This window comes from Panthera uncia, chromosome A2, assembly GCF_023721935.1.
Source record: "Panthera uncia isolate 11264 chromosome A2, Puncia_PCG_1.0, whole genome shotgun sequence".
Taxonomy (NCBI): domain Eukaryota; kingdom Metazoa; phylum Chordata; class Mammalia; order Carnivora; family Felidae; genus Panthera; species Panthera uncia.
In genome coordinates, this window is record NC_064816.1 from 92,209,222 (window position 1) to 92,236,157 (window position 26,936).

The 26,936-nt window shown below is 36.9% G+C and overlaps 1 long non-coding RNA gene and 1 pseudogene across 3 annotated transcripts in view; one reads left to right on the forward strand and one right to left on the reverse strand.

Annotated features, from left to right (window-relative positions):
- The window catches only part of LOC125930819 (uncharacterized), a 149,682-nt gene that overhangs the window by 66,885 nt on the left and 55,861 nt on the right, over positions 1–26,936 (reverse strand). For all 3 annotated transcript variants that reach the window (XR_007460261.1, XR_007460259.1, XR_007460260.1), the window contains exon 3: positions 19,087–19,201. This is a non-coding gene — a long non-coding RNA (uncharacterized LOC125930819). The remainder of the gene's footprint in view (positions 1–19,086; positions 19,202–26,936) is intronic.
- Positions 20,234–20,774, forward strand: LOC125930817 (chromobox protein homolog 3-like; annotated as a pseudogene).

The following is a 26,936-nucleotide window of genomic DNA, read 5'->3' on the forward strand; positions in this document are numbered from 1 at the left end:
GGGAGTAAAGAACCTTTGTGGCAATTTTTTTTAGGGAGAAAAAAGTGAGAAAAGGCCTCCTGTAACTTTATTCTAAGGGGGAACTCTCTCCCACGTTATCAGGTAGCTCAGAAAAGCTAAGGATAAGACGCTCAGAGAAACGAATGTTTCAGATACCAAGTACCCTCCTTTCTCATGTTTTTAATATTTTTGGAATCATTCCTTTTCCACTACCACAGCCCACAGTCAGGCCTTAGCAACTCGGCATACTGAAAAGCCTCAGTGCTTTTATCTGTCCTCCCTCAAATCTACCGAATTCACAACAGTAAAAATCACCCCAGGCGGGGATTTGGACATTCCATTTACCCTTTAAGTGAGAATTTTATAAGGAGCTCCCAAGTGCTACCAAACCAAATTAAAGCTCACACTTTGAAACACTAGGGGCTTTTTCCAGTGACAGACTTACAGCGAACTTTGTGAGGGACCAAGATGCTTTACTTGTGGGTTGAGAATTATAAGGTTTAGGAATAAGGACTTTCATATCAGGCAATGGGTACATCCTCAACAAAGACTAACAAGTAATGTGTTACCTGTGAAAAGCCAGAGAAATCAACTTCATGTATTTGGTCTTCTGTTGTTACAAATCTGGGCATATGGAGCAGGCCATTCATTATTGACAGAAAATACCGCACAAATACAGAATATACCATGAGCAGGAAACCTGAGCACTGATAACTTAATGCTCAATGAGATTTAGTATATGTGCTGCCAAAGCGAGCACATGCTCAATGAGATTTAATTTGTGCATGCAGGAGTGGACTCTTATGCCCTTTCCCAACTACCCACAACCATTCACATTGCATGTACTTCTTTTACTTGATTTTACAAGTGGCTGGTTCTCTCCTTGCCTATCCATCTATTTGTTACAATCACAGCCTCTAAGAGAAGGAGACGTTGCAGAAGAGTAGGAGGGGACAGGAGGAAACCTGAAAGGAAAACTTTTCAAGCAATGCCACCTGAAGAGCAATTTTAAATGACATAAAACCTCTTTAACTATATAACCTAAGTTATTGGGAAAATAGGCTTCAGCTTCTTACTTTACAGAAACATCGGTCTTGGTAAAATAAGGTGTGGCTGTGTAACCAGAAAGGCCAGAGATAAGGTTAAGTGGAAAGCTCTTTCCAAAATACCTACTCAGGACGCCTACCGGGGTTGGGAATTCCCCACAGCAGGTTTTCCCCCAGAATGACATTAGAGTTGAACAGAAGGGTGCTATGAAACTGATTTTGCAGTTCTATGTACTGCAAAAGTTTTTAATTTCAGGGACTTCAATACTTTGGGCACTTTCTTTTCTTTCTTTTTTCCCCCCATACTGTGATGAAATATACACAATATAAAATTTATCATTCTAACCAGTGTCTTAAAGTGTCCAATTCAAAGGCATTAAATACTTCACAATGTTGTGCAACCATTAACCACTATTCATTCCCAGAACTTTGTCATTATCCCAAAAAGAAACTCTATATCCATTTAACAATAACTCCTTCTCCTGGCCCCTGGTAACCTCTATTCTATTTTCTGTCTCTATGACTTTGCTGTTTCTAGGTACATCGTATAAGTGGAATCACACAATATTTGTCCTCTTGCGTTTGGCTTATGCTCTGCATAATGTCCTCAAGGTTCACCCCATGTTGTTGCATGTATTAGACTTTCATTTGAGAGAGACAGAGAGAGAGACAGTATGAGCAGGGGAAAGACAGAGAGAGAGGGGGACACAGAATCCAAAATAGCTCTAGGCTCTGAGCTGTCAGCACAAAGCCCGATATGGGGCTCAAACTCATGAACCACGACATCATGACCTGAGCCAAAGTTGGACACTTAACCAACTGAGCCACCCAGGTACCCCTCTTTGTGTTGTTTCTACCTTTTGGCTATTGTGACTGCTACCATGACCGTATCTATTTGAGCCCTTGTTTTCAATTCCTTTGGGCGTATACTTAGAAGTGGACTTGCTGGATCATATGATAATTCTATGTTTAACTTTTTGAGAAACTTTGGAAACTTTTAAAGAGTATAGATCACAGAGGCCAACTTGTTTTAGAATACTGAGCTTTTCAAACCTAAATGAGAAGTACCAATTGGATTCAGGAAAAAAAGAAAAAAGTGATTGGTGACTCTGATGTGAGCAGTTTGGGTGAAGGGGTGGACATGGGGGCTAGATGACAGTGGGCTGGCCAGTGAATGGAAGTGAACAGGTAGAGACAGCCATTTGCTCAAGTCTTTTGAGAATGTGGACTCTGAAAGATGGGAGAAAGAAAGTTGAGAAAAGTTGAGAAAAGGCTTTCTTTTTTTTCATTTATTTATGGGGGAATGGGGGGCAGAGAGAGAGGGAGAGCGAGAATCCCAGGCAGGCTCCATTCTGCCACTGTAGAGCCTAACATGGAGCTCGAACTCATGAACCATGAGATCATGAATTGAACCAAAATTAAGAGTCGGATGCTTAACCAACTGAGCCACCCAGGCACCCTGAGAACAGGCTTTTTTTAAGATGGGAGAATCTGGAGTATGTTTAAGAGATTGTCAGAGACAGAAATGGATGTGGTGATAATCAGCAGAGGTCTCCAAGAAAGTAGGAGAGGGCAGTGGTGGGGTCACCTGGCCTGCGTTGAAGGTCTGCTTCTGTGTAATGAGAAAAAGAGTTGTTCAGATACAACTAAGTTTAATCATTCAAAGATATTTTTTGAGTTTGGCATTGTAGGGGAATACTAAGTGAAACACTACCTGGATTTTACTGTGAATGGTACAGTAGAGGAGGGAAGGCTTGAACCCCCAAAATAAAATAGGGCAGAACATGCTAAATGTCACAAGGGAAAGATACAGAGGAGGTATTATGACCTTCAGCAGAGGGAGAAAGTGATTCCAGTTGTGGAGGACCAATAATAGGGGAAACTTCACCACAGAGTCAATTATTTGGGATAGGATTTGAGATTTAGGTTGATGTTGATGGCTAGCAAAAGTTATATTTTCCAAACTGTTATACAGGATACTTAGATATACATGAGAAATGGGTATGGTGGTCAGATTAATTTAGCAAGCAATATATGTAGGAAAACCATGTTGTACAACATGAAGCACTTTAAAAGCTGAAGAGATACTGTTAATTACGCCAGAACAACAGGTGTCCACTGAGACTGTCCCAGGCAAACTGAGATGAGTAGTTACTCTTTTTCTATACCATAATGCCTTTTTGGAGATTTAAATGAACATTAGGATTTTAAAAGATTCTGAGAAGTACTTTAGTAAAGAAACCTGTCTTTATAGTGGTTAATCCAACATTTCCCAAATTTATTTGACCATGTAACACCCACCCTGTTTTTTTGCCCCTTTGAGGAGCACATATTAGCACCTGATAAGTGCTCCAAAAGCAGAGAAGCAAAAGACATGTGGGCTCTATGGAGGATTTTGGTCTAGCGGAAGTAGAGCAGTGGAAGATGGGCTTAGAAAGGTAGGTTGAGACATATGGTAAAGGCCTTTGAAGGCCAGATTTAGAACTTTTTTTTTCTAACTTGATGAAAGCCATTTCTCACAGTAGCACACAGAATATGTACTTGAAAAGAATCTCAAAGAATCACGATTTTAGGAGGTAAAATAAAATGGTATGCTTTTCCTTGTTTTCCTATTCCCATTCCTTCCTTAATCTATGAGATTAGGAAAGATGAAAAACTACAATTCAGGGACTTTCTTCGGTTCAGGAGGAATTAAGGGCTGAGTTACAAAATGCCTGCTTGAAGTCATGTCTTTTTCTCTTACTTTGGTTTCATTTCTGAGGTCTAAAGGATAAAGGGACAGGGGAATGGGAGGTTTTACAAAGAAAAGTAATTTCAATTCCACTTGCCATTGTGGGTACTGCATTCTAAGATGTGGATTTGAATACAAAGAGTTGGCCTCACTGGAGTAGCATGGTGATAGAACAAATATCAGCCATTATCATCACTTGACCACAGTTAGACTTTTCTTAACTAGCAGGTCACATATCTGGCAACCTGATTTATAGGATAATAGAAAAGAAGCAGGAATAATTAAAAATAAACTCCTTAAGAGGCGAAAATTTATGGCACAAGTTCTATACACAGTAGCTGCCACAGACAATTCTCACAAAGACTCCCCTTACCCATTTGTACACACTTCCAGTAAATTTAGTAACCTCAATTTCTAGTGCACAGCAAATTTAACAGCAAATTTAAAGGCAAGGAAAAATTAATTGTGGTCAGTACATTTAAGTGAAAAGCAAAGTGTAATACTATAAAAATTCAATAAAAGACTAACATGGTATACGTTTCTGAAGGCATTTTAGAGGCAAAATGTTGGTCAAATCTTGACCGTGCCCTCTGAGAATACTATTTGGTTATACTACAGAATTATACTTGTTTATAAGGATTATGTTGATTTACCAGAGGATGTTTAAGTATGTTCTATTACTTTGTTTAAGATGGTAAGAAAGCAGGTAAGACACTGTAGAAAGATTTCAATCCAAAATGCCTGTGATTTTAAAAGTTTGTTCACATAGAGGTATTTGTTATCTAGGGGAGTCATTGTATAAATCTTCTATTTCATCCAGGTGTTGTTTCCTTTAGAAAGAAGTTCATTGTCAATTTTTTTTCCAACTGTATTTCAACATCAATTATTAATCCTGTAGGTTAAGAGAGGATCAGCATGGCAACAAAGTGTTTTGAGAACAGCCTCTTGTGATTTGAAGATCAAATAAATCATTAAATTAAATTACTCTACAATCCAATGTTTATGACTGTTTAAAGTTAGGCAGCCAGTGGCACTCTGTAAAGAAACACCGACTGAATTATGTCATAAAATACAGCAGTGAAACTCTATCTTATCGCCTTCAAAGCCACTTGTGCTTCTTATATGGAGATGCTGGCTGTTCAGGTTGGTTGGGGACAATGCTAGGTGTCAAGCAGCTGTGGGCCTTGTATCAGCTGCCTTCCAGAAAGCAGAGGGCCAGTGGGGCAGTCCACAGAAAGCTATTCTTTTTTCTTAATATTTGATTTTGGAGTGTTTTGGCCTACTTTAAAAACACTTGGCGATTTTAACTTCATCAGAAAGTGGGGGGAAAAAAGCTGCCCTTAAGGTAAACATGAACAGAGTTCAGAAGTTCTGAAAAATTAACACTACTATATGCTAAGTTTGCCAATATTGAAAATAACAAAGCATGGTTTATAACATATGGCCATCGTCCTTATTTCTTGGCAAGCAATAGCATTTCCACTTCTCATTCCAAATTGAGCTAGACAGCTGAAGAGTGAATCATATTAGGAAAGTACATTTCCTCTTGGATAGTCTGAACATGCTAAGATTTATCAGACTCTTATCTCACAATTTAATGAAGTTTGCTTGTATTCATCCTCTCTCCATCAGAAATATAGGTGAGTTTCTAAACAACAACAACAACAACAACAAAACCCCAAAAGACCTGTCTCTAGTATATTAGCAAACTCTGGGAATTAATAAAAAACAATAGCTATAAAAGTCTATTTTCAAAGATGTAGGACATTCTACTGACTGGTAACTTGAATAGGAAAAAACAAAGAAACAAACCTTGTTGTATGCTTTAGGGGCATTATGGCTGCCATTCTGTGAGAGAGGTTGTGAAGGACACAAAATTTGTCCAGTCCATAGAGTATGATTTTTAAAAAGTAATAGACATTTAGGGTTTGAAGGGATCTCAGTATGTGATCATGGACAAACAGCACTGGCATTGACTGGGAGCCTGATAGAACTGTAAATTCACGCATCTAACCATCTCAGGACACCTAAATCAGTATCTCTGGAGGTGGAGCATGGCAATCTGTGTTTGATAAAGCTCTCCCAGGTGATTCTGATACACACTGAAGTTTGAGATCCTTCTGACATCACTGTTGAATGTCACTGAACCTACATTAAATGTATAGAGGGGCATTCATTATCTTCCAAGGCAATCCATCCCACAGTTGGACAGCTTTGGTTTTTCTGAGATGAATCTTTCCAGTGTTGAGCTGATATTTGTGTCCCTGAATCTCTCTTCTGTGTTCCTAATTATACTCATGAGAAGTCACACAACAAGCCCAGTCCCTTTTCCTTTGTTGGGATGTGAGATAGCCCTATGAGATGGTTAACAGCTCAGAAAGGTTCCAGGCTTGAATGTTGGCTTTATCACTGATGCATGTGTGACTTTGGGCAGATTATCCAAACTCTCTGAGCTTCAGTTTCCTCATCTGTAAAAAGAGGATAATATTAATACCTTCCTAGATACCCTATAGGTTTGTGGTGAGGATCGTATGTACTCAGTATATGGTGAACACTCAATAAATGGTAGCTGTTTACAATTATTATTATAAGTGTGGACCCTTTCAAAATTTTAAGACAGCTATAATGTTGTCTCTGAGTCTGTTTCTTTCTAAACTAGATGTCCTCAATTGTCACCACCATCTGTATTATGATGTGATTTTGGATTCTTTCACCATTTTGATTGCTCTTCTGTAAATAACTTTCAGTCTCTATGTCAATGTCCTTATCAAAATGAGGTTCTACATGCCAGATCACATCTTATCTCTGCATTGTTGAATACTACAATGGCCTCCTTATTTTACATACTATTTTTCTGTTAACGTAGCCAAACTTAGGTTTTTTGACACTTGTTTCAGCCTACGGACTCAGACTGACCTTGCTTTAAACTAAAATACTAAATTCTCTTAAAATAAATATTATTTTTAGTTACACAAATGACACACATCTGATAAGAAAAAAGAAAAATAATGCTTCCAATATTCACTATAGAGACAACTATGGTAAAAATTTTGGTATGTACCTTTCTAGACTGTAAAAAAAATCATGTAGTAAGTTTTTTGGAAGATAGTCACTGGATTCTGAAATACTGGCTAGCTGTTTAACATTTGAAAAATTGTGTAATCTCTCCTAACAGCATTCCTCACTGGGAAAGTGAAATAATAACATTTACCTCATTAGTTGTGAGATTTAAATGAGATACTGTTTGTAAACCACAAAACATGACTTCAGAAAATGGTACTCTATTATCATCATAATTATATGAATTTCATGTATATTTTACAAAAAAAGAATTAAACTTTCTGATTTATTGCTTTTTTTCAAAGATACATTGTGAACAGCTTTCTTTTTTATTTTTTATTATTTTTAAATTTTTTTAAGTTTATTTATTATTTTTGAGAGAGAGACAGAGAGAGAGCACAAGCAGGGGAGGGACAGAGAAAAGGAGAGACAGAAACCCAAGCAGTCTCCATGCCAGCAGCCCACAGCTCAATGTGGGGTTCGAACTCATGAACTGTAAGATCATGACCTAAGCCGAAACCAAGAGTCGGATGCTCAACTGACTGTGTCACCCAGGTGCTCCAGGTTTCTTTTTTAAAAAGTTTTTTTTCTATTTTTTATTTTGGAATTATTATAGACTCACAAGAAGTTGTAAAAATATTATAGAGAGGTCCTGTATACCCTTTAGTTAGCTTCTCCCAATGGTAACATCTTACCTAACAATAATACATTATTCAAATCAGAAAATCGATATTAGTATACCACTAACTAGATTATAGATCTTATTTGCATTTCACCAATTTCAATATACTTATTTCTACAAATCCGTTTGAAATTGCTGCATATGTAAAAAACCACAATGTGTATATTCATTCCTAACTCGGGATATTTATGTGTGTACAAGTGTATATGTGTCTGCTATGTGTTGCCACTATTAACAACGTTGTGATAGTCTCTTCAATAAATGATGCTAGGAAGCTGGATATTCCCAAGCAAAAGAATGGAATTGGACCTCTATATTACATACTTACAAAAATTAACTGGACATGGATTAAAGACTTAAATATAAGACCTGAAACTGTAAAATTCCTAGAGGAAAACATAGGGGAAAACCTCCTTGACATTGATCTTTGCTATAAATTTTTGAAAATGACACCAAATGTTCAACAAAAGCAAAAATTAAAAAAAAAAGTGGTACTATATCAAACTAAAAAGCTTCTGCACAGCAAAAGAAACAACCAATAAAATGACAAGGCAACCTATGGAATGAGAGAACATATTTGTAAGCCATCTATCTGATAAAGCATTAACATCTAAAATACGTAAGGAACTCAGGCAATTCAATAACAGAACTCAAATAACCCTATTAAAGATAGGCAGAGGATATGAATAAATATTTTCCAAAGAAGATATCCAATGGCCAACAGGTACAGGCTCGACATCACGAACCATCAGAGAGATGCAAATCAATACCACAATGAAATATCACCTCATATCTGTTAGGATATATATTATTAAAAAGATGAGCTAAGTGTTGATGAGGATGTGGAGAAAATGAAACACTTGTGCACTGTTGGTGGAATGTAAATTGGTACAGCTACTATGGAAAACAGTATGGAGATGCCTCAAAAATTAAAAATACATATACCATATGATCCAGTGTATATACAGTCTCCCTTCTGGTATATATACAAGGACATGAAAACAGGATCTTGAAGAGGAATATGTACGCTCATGTTCACTGCAGTGTTATTCACAATAGCAAAGATATGGAAACAACCTGTGACCACCAATAAGTGAATGGATAAAGAAAATGTGGTGTATATACATATACATATACATATACATATACATATACATATACATATACATATGAATATTATTCAGCCATAAAAAGAAGGAAATCCTGCCTTTTGTGACAACATGGATAGATGTTGAAGACATTATGCTAAAAGTAAGTCAGAGAAAGACAAATACTGTATGTTTACATACAGTATGTATGTATTTAGATTATGTGGAATCTAAAAAGGCCAAACTTATAGAAATATAGAGTAGAATGGTGGTTGCCAAGGGCTAGGGGTTGGGAGAAATGGGGAAATGTTGGTCAAGGGATACAAACTTCCAGTTTTTAATTTATTTTTAATTGCATCTATTTATTTGTTTGTTTATTTATTTATTTATTTGAGAGAGAGAGAGAGAGAGAGAGAGAGAGAGAATGAGCATGAGTGGGGAAGGGGCAGAGAGAGAGACAGAGAGAGGGAGAGAGACAGAATCTTAAGCAGGTTTTACACCCAGTATGGAGCCAGAGGTGGGGCTTGATCTCAACATGTGAGATCATGACCTGAGCCTTAATCAAGAGTCAGGCACTTAGCTGACTGAGCCACCCAGGAACTCCCCAACTTCCAGTTTTAAGATGAATATGTTCTGGGGATCTTATGTACATCATGGTGACTGTAGTTAACGATACTCTATTATATACTTGAAAGTTGTTAAGAGAGTGAATCTTAAATGTTATCACTAAAAAAATATGAGGTGAGGATGTGTTAACTAATCTTATTGAGGTAATCATTTCACAATGTATATAACACATATGTGTATCTATATATGTGTGTGTGTTGCATATATTAAACTTACATTTTATATGTCAATAATATGTCAATAAAGCTGGAAAAAATAAATACTATGATTAGGAGTTCCTGGGTGGCTCAGTCAGTTAAATCTCTGACTTTGGCTCAGGTTATGATCTCACGGCTCCTGGGTTCGGGCCTAGCTCAGAGCCTGGAGCCTGCAGCCTGCTTCAGACTTTGTCTCCCTCTCTCTCTGTACCTCTCCCCACTCACTGTCTCTCTTTCCTTCAAAAATAAACATTAAAAAAATACTGTGATTAATATTCTAGTAGCTAATCACCAGTGTATCCTTAATTAAGAAAATTCCTGGAACTGTAATTATTAGGATAAAAGGTTTGCACAGTATTATGATTTTAGATATATATTGCCAAATTGTTGCAGAAGGACTTATCAGGTCATACTCTGACATGAAGTATATGAGAATGTCTACTTTTTCAAATCTTTTTCAGCAGTGAGGACTATCATTCTTTCTTTGTCATCTTTACTCATTTGGTAGATTGAGGGATTACTGTTTTAATTTTAATTTCTTTGATTAATAATGAGGATAAACATTTTTGTTTATTTATTAATCATTTGTATGTCTTCTTTGTATGGTTGTCAGTTCAAGCCAGTTTGTCTGACTCTTTAACACGCGCACACACACACACACACACACCCCACTGTTCCATGCCTCTCCCATCCTGTATTTGTGCACAGTGGTTTTTGTTTTTTGTTTTTTTTTAATGGGTCAGAGTGCAGGAACTTAGATTTTCCCCTTTGTAATCATCTTGTTAAATTCAGCCAAATGTTTCAGCTGTTTGGCTCCTGAGTCTCATCCTGTGTTTGCTGACCTTTCTGTTTTGTTTTAACTGCAAATCTGATAAATTTGCAAAATATCTTTTTATTTTCAGTTTTCAAAAAAGTGGTAGCAGGACAGGGCTCTGCGCAGAGCCTGTGGCATTCCCTCAGGAACTGGCCCTGTCTTGACATCAGTCCATTAATTAGATGGGTTGACAGGGTTACTTTCTAGTAGACAGAGCTGTCACCACCACTGTGGATGATGTTGGAATCCGGAATCTCTCAGCCTCAGGGTTAATCACTGTGACTGTATGTTCAGGTCCACTGAAGCAACAGGATTACAAAGTTTCGATTTCTCTTTTGGCCATAAACTTCTAAGAAGTTGGTGACAGTATCTCACTCATTTCTTTATGTCTCTCTTTATCCCTCCCCCAGGTTTCTCCATAGCAGCCATTCAATTTTAAGGGTATAAAATGGAATATAAACTTTCCCCACTGCTTTGCACATAGGGACAAATGACTCACCTCCTTTCCCTCCCTCCCCTCCACTGCAGTTAGGCCTATCAATCCTACATCAAAGTGGCCATATATGCACAATAAAACTGCAATTAACTGGACTCCAACGTGAGAAATCTCATGTTATACACTCCACTGGTTAAAAAAAAAGGAAGTTGCATAAAAAACCCTTATACCCTGTATTTTTTCAAAGACTAATTTCTTTCTTGTTTTCTTTAATTATGGATCTATAAGTATGAATTTATTATTGAAAGATAAAACTGAGGCACTGGCAGTTTCTAGGTCAAAAAATAAAGGTGAAATTATCTTCTATAATGAGAAAAGTATCCCAATAACACCTTAACAGATATTGTCAAGGAGGCTTGAAACTGAAAAATAAATGTCTGGTTATTCAAAACATCAGCCTCCAACAGTCTAGTTAATTGAGACTATATTCTGCTTTTTCTGAAGTCTATAGCTTTGTCATGGTTTCAGACTATGAGCATTTTGGTCATGAGTTATTGGCCTGAGTCTAAAATCTGCATTTCTTGCCTGAGCACTTTATAAACTGCCTCATCAAATCCTTACAACAAGTGCACTCTGAAATGCACAGAACTTTTTTAGAGGAAAATAATTTACAGGGACTTCTAATGCTGAGGTCAACTATTATTTTTTTTTTTAATTTAAAAAAGCGTTTATTTCTTTATTTTTGAAGAGGGGAGAGGCTAAGAGGGAGGGAGACAGAGAATCCCAAGCAGGCTCTGTGCTGTCAGTGCAGAGCCTGACTCAGGGTTCGAATTCATGAACCATGAGACCATGACCTAAGCTGAAACCAAGAGTCAGATGCTTAAGTGACTGAGCCACCCAGGCACCCCTAACTTGATTCTTTTGATTTTGAGCACTGTGACCAAAGTTTGAATCATTATCATTACCGGTATCATTAATTTTCCTCTTAATGATCTTGTTTTTAAGATTGACCCAATCATTTGAATGCACCCCAAAACAATATTGAAAACTCTACTAGAGTTGTTTTATAACAAATGCTTCGCAGTAGGTTTGCTATTACTTCCACTGCTAATACCATACAAGATGGTAAATGTGGTCCTGGCTGCTGTGGGTGGGTTCTTAGAGTCTGGTTTCCCTTTATTACCATACATTGTGTGATGGCTGGGTTTTCCCACCACTTTTCTGTACTTAAATGACTCTGAACCTCTAATTTGTGCTATCTGCCTTGAGGCCTTTTGGCTTTTCATGTGGTGAGAATGAGATTGTAAACTAGAGTATGGGCACTAATGTTACTTGGTGGTGGCGATAGGCTGGTCATCCAGATAATCCCAACAAATGTTTATATTACACTTAAGCATTTTTTTCAATGAAGTGGAAATTCCAAATTAAAAGTTTCTAAAACACTTTAGAGGGGTTGACCTTTTAGAAACATTTTTAAACAGCTTTAGGATATAATTCATATATCATAAAAGTTATGAATTTAAAATGTAAAATTCAATGTATAATATATTCACAGACATATGCAACCATCACCACAATTTTAGAACATGTTTATCACCTCAAAAAGGAACCTTGTACTCCTTAGTTATTATCTCTCTATTCCTTTATCTTCTCCTTCCCTCCTCCGCTTACCCTAAGCAAACACTAATTTACTTTCTGTCTCTCTTTTCTATTCTAGACTTTCATAGAACAGAATCATATAATATGTGGTCTTTTGTGACTAGGTTTTTTCATGTAGTATAATGTTTTCAAATGTACCCATGTTGTGGCATGCATGAATACTTCATTCCCTTTTATGGTCAAATAATATTCCATTGTATGGATGTATGTTCCACATTTTAATTATCCATGCATCAACTCTTGAACATTTGGGGTGTTTCCACTTTGTAGCTATTATGAATAATGTTGCTATAAACATTCATGTACAATTTCTGTGTGGACATATGTTTTCACTTCTCTTGGGTATATATCTAGGAGTACAATTACTGGGTCAAATGATAACTCTATGTTCTATTGTTTGAGGAAGTGCATACTATTTTCTGAAGAGTTGCACCACTTTATATTACCACCAGCAGTATATGAGGGCTCCACTTTCTCCATGTCATTGGCAATACTTGTTATTATCTGACTTTTAAAATTTTTGTCATTCTAGTTGGGATAAAGAGGGATCTCACTGAAGTTCTTAAACTGTGTTCAGTACTAATTTTGTTTGTCTATTTTTGTTTCACCATTTCTTGCTCTTTTTAAAGTGAAAATAATTCCCCCTTTCTTTTAGCTGAACAGTATAAATTTATTTAAAGTCTGCATCAGACTATTTCATAAATTATTTTCATCTGGGGTAAATTAATGTTCTAATTATTTTGTGTTTCTTAATATTATATTTCCTCAGATATTTTGTAATTTCAGTGTGTAGGCTCATTTTCAGTTGGAGGTATGTGATTAAGACCTTTCCTATACTGTGCTCACATCTCCCTGTTCAACATTTGGTGGTGGCTTCATTTTGTTCACCATGTACCTCTATCAAGAACCAGAATTTATAATGGCATTTGGAGGACTTGCCCTAAAAGATGATGCTGGAGATATGACAGATCCAGTTAGTGAGCCAGCAGGAGACTTCATCAAGAAGCTGTATATGGTCTGTAGACTTTCACCTTGTTAAGAGCATAGTCCTAGTCATTGGTCACTAATAGTTTTTCCCAGTTTTCTGTCACAGGTCACAGATCATATGGTCAGAGGGACTGATAATATAGAGGACTGAGAATGGAAGTGGGGAGAGGGCCCAACTTGCTCTTTAACTTTACATACTAAAACTGTCATGTGTCCATTAACTCCAGCACTGCTCAGAGCTTTGTGTTTTAAATCCTTTTCGATTTTATCTTTCTTTTTTAAGTGGTTGGAGCAGAGGGGCTGTGTGAAAGAATGGACTCCCTGCATCATCTTGACAAGAAGTCTTCATTTTACTTAAGGAAGGAAAGCTGGGGGGTGGGGTAATCTTGCAGCAGAAGCTAGAGAGAGCTAACAGTTCTCCAGGTAAGTAAGGACAGTGGATCATTTGTTTTTGCCTTCCCAGCATTCTTTCTCACATTAGGTGACCCCAGATTTCCTTTGGGAACCTTCTCTCCCCTCTGACGTCAGTCAGTATGATTTGGAGTTTGGTTCATCCTACTCCCATAGCATCAATATGTGTCTCAAGGCCTGGCCACAATAATTGGTTCAGGGATGAGCAAATAATCCAAGTTGTCCAATGAGATCCCTCCTTGTTATTTTTCTATCAGTAAAAAGATCTCTGGTTTATATATCTCCGGGTCCCAGAATCCTCACTTATTATTCACCTGTAAAATGAAGATGAATAATAGTATTTGTTTCATAGAGAATCAGGAGCTAAGAGTAAATAAGATAAGGCAGGTAGAGCATTTAGCACAGATTCCAGCTGGGACCACCATCATTGTTATTATGATTCCATGTAAAATGTATTTATTTATGTATTTATTTTAATGTTTATTTATTATTGAGAGACAGACAGAGCATGAGCATGGGAAGGCAGAGCGAGGGAGACACAGAATCTGAAGCAGGTTCCAGGCTCCGAGGTGTCAGCACAGAGCCCAATGCGGGACCCAAACCCACAAACCGCAAGATCATGACCTGAGCCGAAGTCAGACACTTAACTGACTGAGCCACCCAGGCGCCCGAGATTCCATGTAAAACTTAGAGGAGAGAGACATCACCTTGCATTGGTCTTACATATGGTAAGATTTTAAGTGGATCTTAGGTGTTTGATGGAGAACAGAGTAAAAGTATTACACTAAGGTAGAAGAGAGCAATGTGGCAGTAGGCTATGGGAATTGTAAAGAGGAGGGTCAGGTGAAAACTGAGGGTGTGTGTGCAGTGGACTACATACGGGAAGCTCATTGACACCTGAACCAAAAAAAAAAAAAAAAAATGGGACTTTGTTTCAAAGGTACTGAGCAGATCTTTGATTGGAAATTAACATTAGTGACATGGGATGACTTATAATGAATAACTCTTCTATAGGCAGAGGAGAAGTAAGCAATCACCCCAGGTGCTCCTTTACTGTAACCTCTTGATGACTTAAACCCAAAACACACATAGGAGATGGCCCAGGAGCCCAAAGGAAGAAAGTGAGCCGGAGAACACCTTCCTTCTCCACATTGGACTCAGAGCCCATGTTTCAGTTTTTGTTATTTTAAGCAAGTCAGCTTTCCTTTATCTCTAGGCCATGTACCTGTGTGTGTGTGTGTATGTGTGTGTGTGTGTGTGTGTGAGACACACACACATGTACATATGTACTTTTAGCAGTGTGTTAAGTTTATACAAAAATACTTTTTTTTATACAAATTTGTGATTTGTACAAAATTACACAGCAATTCTAATGATTTATGAATTTGTTATAGTTGGTTGTATCCCCATGCTTTTACTATTCTTTTCTTAAATTAATAGATCATTGTAGGGGCTCCAGCAAGATGCAGACAAGCAAAACTTAGCCTCTTTTGCAATAGGTGAAGACATGGCATCAAGTATCTACACTGGAACAGTGACTGCTCCCTTTTGAGAATAAATGTGTTCCATACTTGGCTACAGTTGTCATCATTACTTCTTGCTATTCTCTGACCCTGAGTCTGTGTGTCAATGATGTTTATTATCACACTAGCGCTATTGTTTTGCTTCTAGTCAGTTCCATATATTGATTTTCATTCCTTACTTGGCCCTGTAGACATTTTAGCTTATGACTCATGGATAAAACCAATTTCTATTTTTCCTATCTGAATTTGAATTTTTATAGGTATTTCTTCTAAGTATTCTACGACAAGCTAAAAAGCAGCATTAATTATCCTAAGTTCTGAAAACCCAAGGTCAGGCCAACTCTTGGTTATAACACATGTATACCACCTTTCTTGGCCTGGCTGATTTTGTGTATTCATTGAGACAGGGTATCTGCCAGGAGTTGTTTTCGATCTGATGGCAAGCCAACAGATGATGTCAAATCATGCCAACATGTGCCAAGTTGTCACCTCTGCATCCCTGTTTATCAGGGATTTCATTGTACAAGTCCCCTGTCTACTATTATGTCATATTTTCTTGCTCAGATAAAAGTCTATGCCCAGATGAAAAAATTCTTAAGAAGTTGCTATTTTTACCCAATTCCCTAAACCACATATGAGTGACAAATATTTCCATAGGATTAATGAATAGGTGTTTCAGCCTCCTCCGCCCTTATTAAATACTAGCTTTTTCTTTCATACTTGGAACTATGTTGAATTTGTGGATGAGAAACATTTTCCATATGTAATGAATCCAAGGACTTTTTAACCTATTAGATTTCGTTGCATATATTGGTCACTCTTTTAAGGAATTGTTTCTAATCCAGCCAAGAATGAAATAACCTGAGAATCTGGTACGCCTTCATTTAGAATATTTTCTTATTTTTGAGTAATAAACATAGGGAATATTTCTTGATAAGATCAAGAATTGACCAAGGGAATCATGTAGCTTTAGCCATCCTTATTTTTATCATTTGCCAAAAAATTTCCTTAGCTTCATAGAAACCACATAGAAACCAAATGACTTGGTTTTCTTTCCACTTCTCTAGGCAACAAACCAATTTTTTAGTTTCCATGGACACCCAGTTGAGCAACAGTAGTTAGATCTGTAAAAACTGCTATCTGAATTGGAGTCTGATGGTGACCTACCCAACAGCACTGGGATGGCAATTCAGGCTTGACCCTCTAAGGGACCAATATGTATGAGATTGCACGTGAGCATCTGGGACAGTGCCAATATTTTCCCTAGTTATTTTCCAGTTTCTTAATTTGTGTAGGTTCACAAATTATTATAGACCTTGTCTTGATATCTAGGTAGTTAGGAAGCTCCAAAATAAGGCAATGGGAATAGTAATAAAACAGGTCTGCTTGAAAGAGATTTACTTTATACTTGGTTAAGCAAGAGGCCTCACATACTGATGGCTATGTTAGCTCAGTTGAGAAATAATACATATTTGGAAACCCTTGTGGAAAGCCCAAAATACACTTGAAATGAGAGAAGTCATAGACTCATGCTTTAGTGCATACGAAGGATAGCTTTGAATCTAAGCAGTCACCACAAAGTCTGATTATTTAGGCTCGGCAGAAATATAAGAAACAATTGAATTAAATTGTATCATGTACTAATTCTCCAAGGTTCTGCTCCCTCCCAGCCTGGTATAGAATGAGTGATTATTTGAAAAGATTAATCTGGCTTCCTGTTTTGAATATTCTGTTCTTTACTTTCACTTGCATTGTGTAAAATTCTCCATTTCTCAGTTGCTCCAAAATGAACAATTTAACAACTGACTCTTGCAGACTGTTAATCAGTATTGGAAATGTTGGAAAAGAAAGGCATTGAAAAATAGTGAAAATGATATTTTAATTCTCATTATGGGACACAACTCTGCCATAAATATGTCAGACCTTTATAGGTATGCTATTTCTCTCTTCTCGGTCTCTGTGTCTTCATCCATAGAGGGAGGGAGATGGTTGCTAAAATTCCTTGTAGCACTAATGTTCTACTACTTAGTGAAAAATCAATTTTAATTCCGCATACAACAGAGACCATGTCATGATCTTGAGACATCTAGCTCCTCACAGGAATAAAATCTTCAGGCTCATGGTCACAGGGAATTGAATGAAAGAATTTATTTTGTATTTTCCGAAAAGCCTCTAATCACTTCTATTTTTCTTGTGCTATAGAAGCTTTCCATGAATACCATAGCAAATGGATTCCTGGGGAAGGGGGAGTGGGTATTTATCAGACTTTTATTTTTGCTTTGTTGGTAGGAATTTGAGATGGAGAAATAGAAATGGAATTTAAAAACAATTTTTAAAAAGAAGAGATAGTAATGAATGGTACTTAGCTAGAAATCAGCCAGAATTTTGTGGATGTGTAATGAATTGATGATTGAGGTGATACATTTTGTAAATCAGGCATAGGAGAAAGATTTAGGAGAAATGTTGCAGAGGAACTTTTGGCTTTACAAACCCAAGGACACATTTATATGCCTTAGTTCTTTGACAGGACTTTGACAGTTCCTTAATTGTGTGCAGTTTCCCATCTCACTAAAGTAACCTGGGCAAATAGGGAGGGAAACGCCTCCCAGGTGGAAATAACACCGTGAACAGAGCTTGAAAAGTATGAGACAGTATGGTGTGTGAGGCAGTGCAAAGAGTTTGTTTAGTCCTCTTGGAGGATAAAGTATAGAAGGAGGCTGGATCATTCAGAGTTCAGGTGCAGATAACAGAAACCCCTTCAGCAATTTTAGCAATTTCATATTTGTTGAATATTAAATGAATTCTGTAGTGCTAAATAAAAAAAAAACAAGATACAAAAAATGCATATATAATTTAACTCTCTTTCTCGTCTCTCAAGCTGAAAGGAAATACCTTAAAATGTTAACATTAGTTGTCTCCGGGAGGTGGAATAGCGTATGATTTTTATTTTCCTTATGCTTCTGGGGCTTTTCTAAAGTTGAGCTTCCATTACTTTCGCAAGCAGACTAAAACCTAATAAATCCTCTTTTAAAAGATTCTTTTCCACACAGGGAACTCATTGGTACAAACATTTTTAGAAAATATCACTCTGAGGCATATAGCATCTTCTCTTGCACTTCTGGCAGAGAAACATGATGCTAAATGCTGAAGGGTTTTAGTTGGGATGGTGGATGTGCTGGAAAGAAAGGTGGTTATAGCAGCTTCAGCCAGCAGCCAGCCTATGATACACAGCCTAGAAATGCCTCCTTATAATGAAGCAGCAGAAGGGGAAATTAAGGAATCAATCCCATTTACAACAGCACCAAAAACCATAAGATACCTAGGAATAAACCCAACCAAGGAGGTGAAAGATCTGTACTCTGAAAACTGTAAAATATCATTCAAAGAAATTGAAGATGACACAAAGAAATGGAAAGACATTCCATGTTCATGGATTGAAAGAACATTGTTAAAATGTCTATACTACCTAAAGCAATCTACACATTTAATGCAATCCCTATCAAAATACCAACAGCATTTTTCACAGAGTTAGTGCAAATTTGTATGGGACCACAAAAGACCCTGAATAGCCAAAGCAACTTTGAAAAAGCAAAGCAAAGCTGAGGCATCACAGTTCAAGTTATATCACAAGTTATATACTTCAAGTTATATTACAAAGCTGTAATGATCAAGACAGTATGGTACTGGCACAAAAATAGACAGGTCCATGGAACAGAATAGAAAACCCAGAAATGAATCCACAACTTTATGGTCAATTAATCTTCAATAAAGCAGGAAAGAACTTCCTTATAAATACGTTTTATGAAACTTCAGGAGTTCGCTTACCTTTATCATTTGACCACTAGCAGTCTCGTGATAAAACAAGGTCAAAGACAAGAAAGATAAATTCCCCAGGCAGCTCCCAGCACTGCTCTGTCAGGAAATGATCACCAAAGATGCCCTGATGAGAAAAGGAAAGCAGTCATATGTGAGTGTTCTTGTCAAATGTAGGTAATTCCTCAGTCACTGGTGAGCCTTAAATACATTTGACTTCTTTCCTCCTTGAATCAGAAAGAAAATCAGGGTAGAGGTGGGCCTTCAGAGTGAGGGCAGAGAAAGGAAGGCCTGTGAAAATGAGGGTCAAAGGTGTCTGAAGAATTGGGAGAGCTCTCTGGACAAAGATGTGACTTTATTACTGTCCCCAAAATATGAGGGGCATTTGTCCTGAGAGCCCTCCATTCTGCTTTTCTGCCTTTGTGGAGAAACGCAGTGACTGGATGTTGTGTGCAGTGATGTGTGATGTGGCAGGAGGAGTAGGGCCAAGGCCAGAGGAGACATGGGGAGACCCAAGGTAGCCCTCATAGCTCACTTTGCCAGGACATTAGGATTGCATCTTACAGCCTAAAACATGAAAATTAAAAATAAAATGTCCATGGGTGCCTGGGTAGCTCAATCAGTTAAGTGTCAGACTCTTGGTTTCAGCTCAGGTCATGATCTCCCAGTTCATGAGTTCAGGCCCCATGATGGGCTCTGCCTTGGCAGCATTGAGCCTACTTGAAATTCTCTCTCTCCCTCTTTCTTTCTGCCCCTCCCCTGCTTGTGCACTCTCCCTCTCAAGATAAATAGATAAACATTAAAAAAATAAAGTGTCCAGTAACATGAAAATTAAAAATAAAAAATGGAACTTGAGCTTCAATGCGCTGGAGAAGTGAAACATCTGGGGACATCTTGGAGAAGGTGGATAATAGCTTTCCAGGTTTGTAATAAAAAACGCTCTCTGAGAGGAGCGCCTGGGTGGCTCAGTCGGTTGAGCATCTGACTTTGGATCAGGTCATGATCTCACTGTTTGTGGGTTCAAGCCCTGCGTCAGGCTCTGTGCTGACAGCTCAGAGCCTGGAGCCTGCTTCGGAATCTGTGTCTTCCTCTCTCTCTGCCCCTCCCCCACTTGCACTCTGTCTCTCTCCCTCAAAAATAAATAAACATTAAAAAAAAAATGGCCTCTGACAAAACTACATTGCAAAGGAAAGAACCTGAATGGAAAGTGTAAAAAAGTCAGAGGCAGAGCCTAAAGAATTTGTGGTGGAAAGAGCACATGACTGATGCATAGTGACTGGGAAAGCAGAGGAGTACTTCCTGAGTGGAAGGTAATACACATGCTGACAATATTGGCAACCTGAAGAAAAATTACGTTGTCTGGAGTTAACAGAAATATTTCTTAATTCTCAAAGAGCTGGTAAAGAAAAAGATGGTACAAAAAGGAAATCTTTGTCTGTCAGTGAATCTGATAGCAAATCAAAGGAAAGAGCTACTGCTGGCAAACCAAGAGGTTTTGCCAGAGGTCTAGATCTCACATGAATAATCAGTGCTGCAGACAGTAGTGGAGAATTAATACTTCTCAAGAAATGGAAAGATTCAGATGGGGCAGACTTGGTACTGGCAAAAGAGGCAAAAATATGAAGTGTTGTCAGATTGCAATCCCTTTTTATGAAAAGAGACTAATTTGGCATTCTTGTACAGAAAATGAAGCTCAATAATTGTTTGCAACTATATATGCAATTATATTATAGAATTATATATATACATATATATGCACACATATATATAAAATCTGTGTCTTGGTTTTTGATTTATTAGTGTGAAGAAATAACCACATTCTAATGAGAATCAAATTTGATATGTTTGTTTTGAAGTAGTATTGAGGAAGTTGGGGTTTTATCTACAGCACTGGTAGCTTTGAACAAATAAATAAGGCTTTCTTAGTTGCTTCCTTTATCAGGAAAGAACATTTGATATCATGGTATACTATTTCCTTTGCATTAGAGAACAGCTTTTCTAAAAGTTGGGGGAAGATCTCCATAGTCATTACTCAATCAGAATTTCTGGTTAACTCATAAATGCTTAATGACCAGTCTGAGATTTTTTTGTTTGTTTTCTCGTGTGCATACAAATAAAATACCTACATAAATGGTTTTCTTTTTTTAACTTTCACCAAAAGAAAAACAAAAACACCATTTCACAACCATGGATAAACCTGTGTTTCTGGAAGGCCATCATTCTAAGCAACCCATGAAATAAACCATTTAATATTTTAAATTAAATATTTTAATTTAATTAAAATAATATCTTAATATTTTAAACTATATTTTAATATTTTAGATTAATATTTTAATATTAAATTATTTAAAATTTACATTATATTAAATTATTTAAATTAAACTAGAATTAATTTAAATTAATATTTTAATTTAACATTTTAAATTAAATAGATGATTCTGTCATTAATTGAACAATTTAAATGTATTGTAAACAACTTAGACAATTCCAATTGGACAATTTCAAAACAGCCATATCAGAATCCATATGTATATCTATTGTCATTTAATGCCATTTGCAAAACTCCTAACAGGAAAACTTTTATCAGTATCAACCATCTCCCCACCTAGATGAGAAAACTAGACAAATCCTGGTGTGTATTCATTAGCCAAGCAGGACTTAGTTAAATGGACATCTAAAGGTTTCCTCTAGCAAAGCTTTCCTTTACAGGCAGTTGGAAAAATCTGTACTATATTGACTAAAAGTTTAATGTGTAAGACTTTGTTCATAGAAACCTAATCAGATGGTTAGAGATGTTGGCAATTTAGGACCTGCTGGAGTAAATGGGTAAACAGACTTTGGTAATCTAAACTATCAATTTGCATGTTTTTCTTTACACACAACTCATTCTTTACATGTAAGGCTCAATCTTTTCAGTGTTTGGGTGACTGGTTCAAAGGAAGCCTGGAAAAACATAACTTTGTAGTGACTAAAATGCTATCCAACTATATATTGTTTATTGTAAATAGTGGTGAACAGTGGTTAATAATTTTATATTTTAAAAAATGAATATGTGGGTTGCTGACGGGGAGGTGGATGGGAGATGGGCTAGATGAGTGATGGACCTTAAGGAGGAGCACTGGGTGTTAAATGTAAGTGATGAATCACTGAATTTTAATCCTGAAGCCAACACTATATGTTACAATATATGTTAACTAACTTGAATTTAAATAAAATCTTGAAAGAAAAAAATTAAAACGAAAAGAAAGCTGAAAAATAACACCTGAAACATATTCTCTTACAAATTTTGAAAAAATAGGGGCGCCTGGGTGGCTCAGTTGGTTAAGCGGCCAACTTCGGCTCAGGTCATGATCTCGTGGTCCGTGAGTTCGAGCCCCGTGTCGGGCTCTGTGCTGACATCTCAGAGCCTGGAGCCTGTTTCAGATTCTGTGTCTCCCTCTCTCTGACCCTCCCCTGTTCATGCTCTGTCTCTCTCTGTCTCAAAAATAAATAAACGTTAAAAAAAAATTAAAAAAAAAACACAAATTTTGAAAAAATAAAGAATAACTTTCACCATCTTAAAAAAAATTTGAACTTCTACATCTGAAAATCAGCAGTATGTTATAAAATTTTTGCTTTTAATGTCTTCCTTTGTTAATTAAAGAGTTATAACCAAACACTTGAAAATGTATTTCTTCAAATGTTCCTGGGACCCACTGTAATTCTTTTGCTATGGGAATAATTTCACCCTTTAATTTATCAGCTTGCAAATTTATCTTTAGGTAGTTAAGTGTTCTGTGTGTGTCCCCCACCCAAACCTCCCTAGAATTTTTAGGAAGATTTCTGGTCACTCCAGCATAGCTCTTCAGCCTCCAGGAGTTTACCCTTAGCCTCTATATCTCCTCAACTGGACCATCAGATCACAGAGGCTACCATCATTGGGTAAAACTATGGGAATGCAGTCCTTATTGCCTGCTTTGGGTCAGGGGTAGCAAGTGTAACAGGGAATAAGGAAGGTCTTCTATCTATGAACAAAGTTTTAGTCATTGCAGACAAAACTTATATATGCTTTTTTCCTTGGGAATGTCATACATGTAATTAAGTTCTAGAATGCTATGGTGATGATGTTTAACCACTGTTTGTGGTTAAGTGAGTTTTAGTGGCTCACCTGGGCACTGAACTTTGAAAGTTGTTATATACATGTGCATATATATGTTATATATGTATTATGTATCTAGTTATATGCTATATTTTTGTATAGAATTTTCGTTGAACCAACCATTTAACCTGAACATTTGATTAAGAACAATGTATTGCCAATTACCCTGGATAATAGGATTTGCCACATTTAAAATTGAATGAATGAAGTGATGTAGGAGTTATATGTTCATAGATAAAATGTTTTTAAAAATCATGTTTCTAGAGTATAAAATGTGATCATTGATCTGAGTTCTCTCATTTTATGAATTGTCCTTAACATTTAGTTGAACAATAACTCATAGTTACTGAATCATTCAATTTTGTGTGGGCAAAAGTGGCCTCATAAATAATTTAAGTCTTTCAGTAGTTTTAAAAACTGTTTTTGTACCCCAAGGGAATTCCACATATTTGTGAATAATTAGTGAAATTCTAAATGGACTGTTGATTAAAATATGTTTTTAAGGCATTCTTGAAAATTTTAAGAATCTTGATATATATCAGTATTCAAAGGTGAGATGTCCATAATTATTTTGAGGAGATTTTTCTAAAGTCTGAAATAAAAGAATTTAGGAACTTTGAAATAAAACCTGGGCAATTTAGTTCTTGGAAATGAATTTTAGAATATATTTAAAATGCCATTTTCAACACTTAAACGCTATGATTTATTTCCAACAACAGTTTATTAAGGTATGTTTGTCAATAGATCATTGTTCTTTTTGTAAAATTTATTTTAGAGAGAGTGTGTGCACAAGTGGGGGAGAAGAACAGGGGGGAAGAGAGAGAGAGAGAGAGAGAGAGAGAGAGAGAGAGAATCTTAAGCAGACTCCACACCCAGCATGAAGCCCAACATGGGGCTCAATCCCATGACCCTGGAATCATGACCTGAACCAAAATCAAGAGTTGGACACTCAACTGACTAAGCCACCCAGGCACCCCAATCATTGTTCTTTTTAAACATAGTTTTAACCCAGATGAGAAGTTGATTGTTGCATTAGTTTTTGAGTTCTGAGATTTATAGACAGGTACCATTTATACTCTTTTCCACACACAGAGAAAAAAAAGTCATTTTGAAACAGAAAACTGCTTCATTCCATAAGCATGCCATTAATGCATGATCCAAGATGTCATTGTTTGGATGAGATAATCAAATTCCTACATGAATCAACTGAAAGCAGCTGCTTAGTTTAGGAATGATTTGAAGATATGTAAATTGAAGACAGTTGATTGAAAGAGAGGAAGAAAATGAGTAAGTGTAAGGCTATTACTGAAAACGCAAAATGATTAAAAATCATCATTATGACTACTGGACCAATTAAAATATTTTATGCTCATTTGTTTTTCAAGGAACTGCCTCCAAGTGAAAGCACAGCTCTAGGTCTTCTATTAACAAGTACATGTTTGATATTGACAGATGTACATGCCGTCATTTTTGAGACTATGAGTTTAAAACCTTTGGGAATCGTCAAAGAATGAATGAACTAACATTCTTTAAAAATACCAGTGCAAGAAAGTTTGTTCACGATAATAATTCATGTTTATAAGGTGCCTTTCATTCAACTCTTAAGACTCTGTGTATAGATGTGTTTAAATATGCATGGTCATATATCACTGTCTTCATACATCATAGCCCAAATGTTTCAATTCCTTGGACATAAAGCAACTCTTTATTTCGTATGTGAAAACACAGTCTCTACCCTTGCCACACAAACTCTCTACAAATAGCACCTTCTTATTTATGCTCCTATATTGCTTGTGCTGAAGGATTGTTAGTGCAATCTTTTCTTACAGCAATTTTTAAAAACTTCTTTAAAAACAAAACACCTGTGTTTTCTGGCAGGACAACAATGTATCAGCAAAAATAGCTTTATTTAATGACTGACTGTGGTTAGCTAGCGCCCCATAATTCATTTCATAATTGGAAAAAAATGTAACATTTGCTGACATCATCTGAGTGCTGATCTGGACCCATTGAACAGGGAGTATTCCAACAAAAATGATTTAATTTTCCACTTCACAATTCAGGAAGAATTTAGGATTAGGGCATTCATGGAGTCTAGAAATGGTTTTTGTTTGCAGGATTTTAGCTCAAAATTGGACAGGAAGGAAGACTGGAACATAGTTTAATTTCCAAAGCAAGATTTCATCTGTAAAATGTCACTTCCTCTTATGCATACCAATATCAGTCTGAGATCAAACATATTAACCTCTGAGGGAAAAAATAGTGTTAGAAATGAAAAATCTAATGGGTTAGGAGAGATAGAATTACCCTAAGTTCTATTCTGAAAGACTTTCTTAAACAAACATGTACTCACTTGACTCTTGTCTACATGGATCTCCAGTTTATTAGGAAGTTTACGGTACAAAATACACATGAATTGCATCAATGATTATTTAAAAGCAATGCACTACCAGTTGTAGTGTCATTATTTGATACTGATATAGCAGTGGGTTCGAAATTTTATTTTTTATTTTTAATTTTTTAATATGAAATTTATTGTCAAATTGGTTTCCACACAACATGCAGTGCTCATCCAACAGGTGCCCTCCTCAATGTCCATCACCCACTTTTCCCTCCCCCAACCCTTATCAACCCTCAGTTTATTCTCAGTATTTAAGAGTCTCTTATGGTTTGCCTCCTTCCTTCTCTGTAACTTTTTTTTTCCCCCTTCTCCTCCCCACTGGGAGGAGACTCCCCACACTCCTCCCCACTTCTGTTGAATTTCTCAGGATCCACATATGAATGAAAAGGGTTCGAAATTTTATATACTGCACTGCAAACATGGATAAAGAATATCTAGCCTAATCTTTCTTTCTTTCTTTTTTTTTTTTTTAATTTTTTAACGTTTATTTATTTTTGAGACAGAGAGAGACAGAGCATGAACGGGGGAGGGGCAGAGAGAGAGGGAGACACAGAATCGGAAGCAGGCTCCAGGCTCTGAGCCATCAGCCCAGAGCCCGACGCAGGGCTCGAACTCACGGACCGTGAGATCGTGACCTGAGCTGAAGTCGGACGCTTAACCGACTGAGCCACCCAGGCGCCCCTAGCCTAATCTTTCTTAAGGAAGCTCATCTTCATATCAGAGAGGAGGCAGAAGGACTTTATTTCTAAAGTTGTCATCATCAATATTATTTGTCTCATCTCACCTAAACATTGTCTTATGAATACCCTTAATTCTCTGTATTCTCTTGGCAGGACTTGCCTCCAAAGTCATGACCTGGGTTAAATCCATCTGTCTACTGACACTATGCGGGCATCTGAGCAGCTGAAATGGCTTGGGGGGAAAAAAAAAACCCACAACTGTGTGTCTGGTCTCTCTTTAAGTTCCATAGCCACAAATCTCAGTTGGGCACTCATCATGTCCAGAATCTTACTCAACTTTAATAATATTTTCACCATCTTACATTCTGGCTCAGGCTGCCATAAAAAAATAACATAGACTGGGTGGCTTAAACAACAGAAATTTATTTCTCACAGTTTTGGAGGCAGGAAGTCTAAGATCAATGCTGGCTTATTCCAGTTTCTGGTGAGGGCATTCTTCCTGGATTGCAGATGGCCATTTTCTTGCTATGTCCTCACATGGCAGAGATTTTCTCCCTTTTTCTCACTCTCTCTCTCCTTCCCCCTCTTCTTACAAAACCATAGTCTGATCATGTCAGGGCCTCACCTTTATGGCCTCATTTAA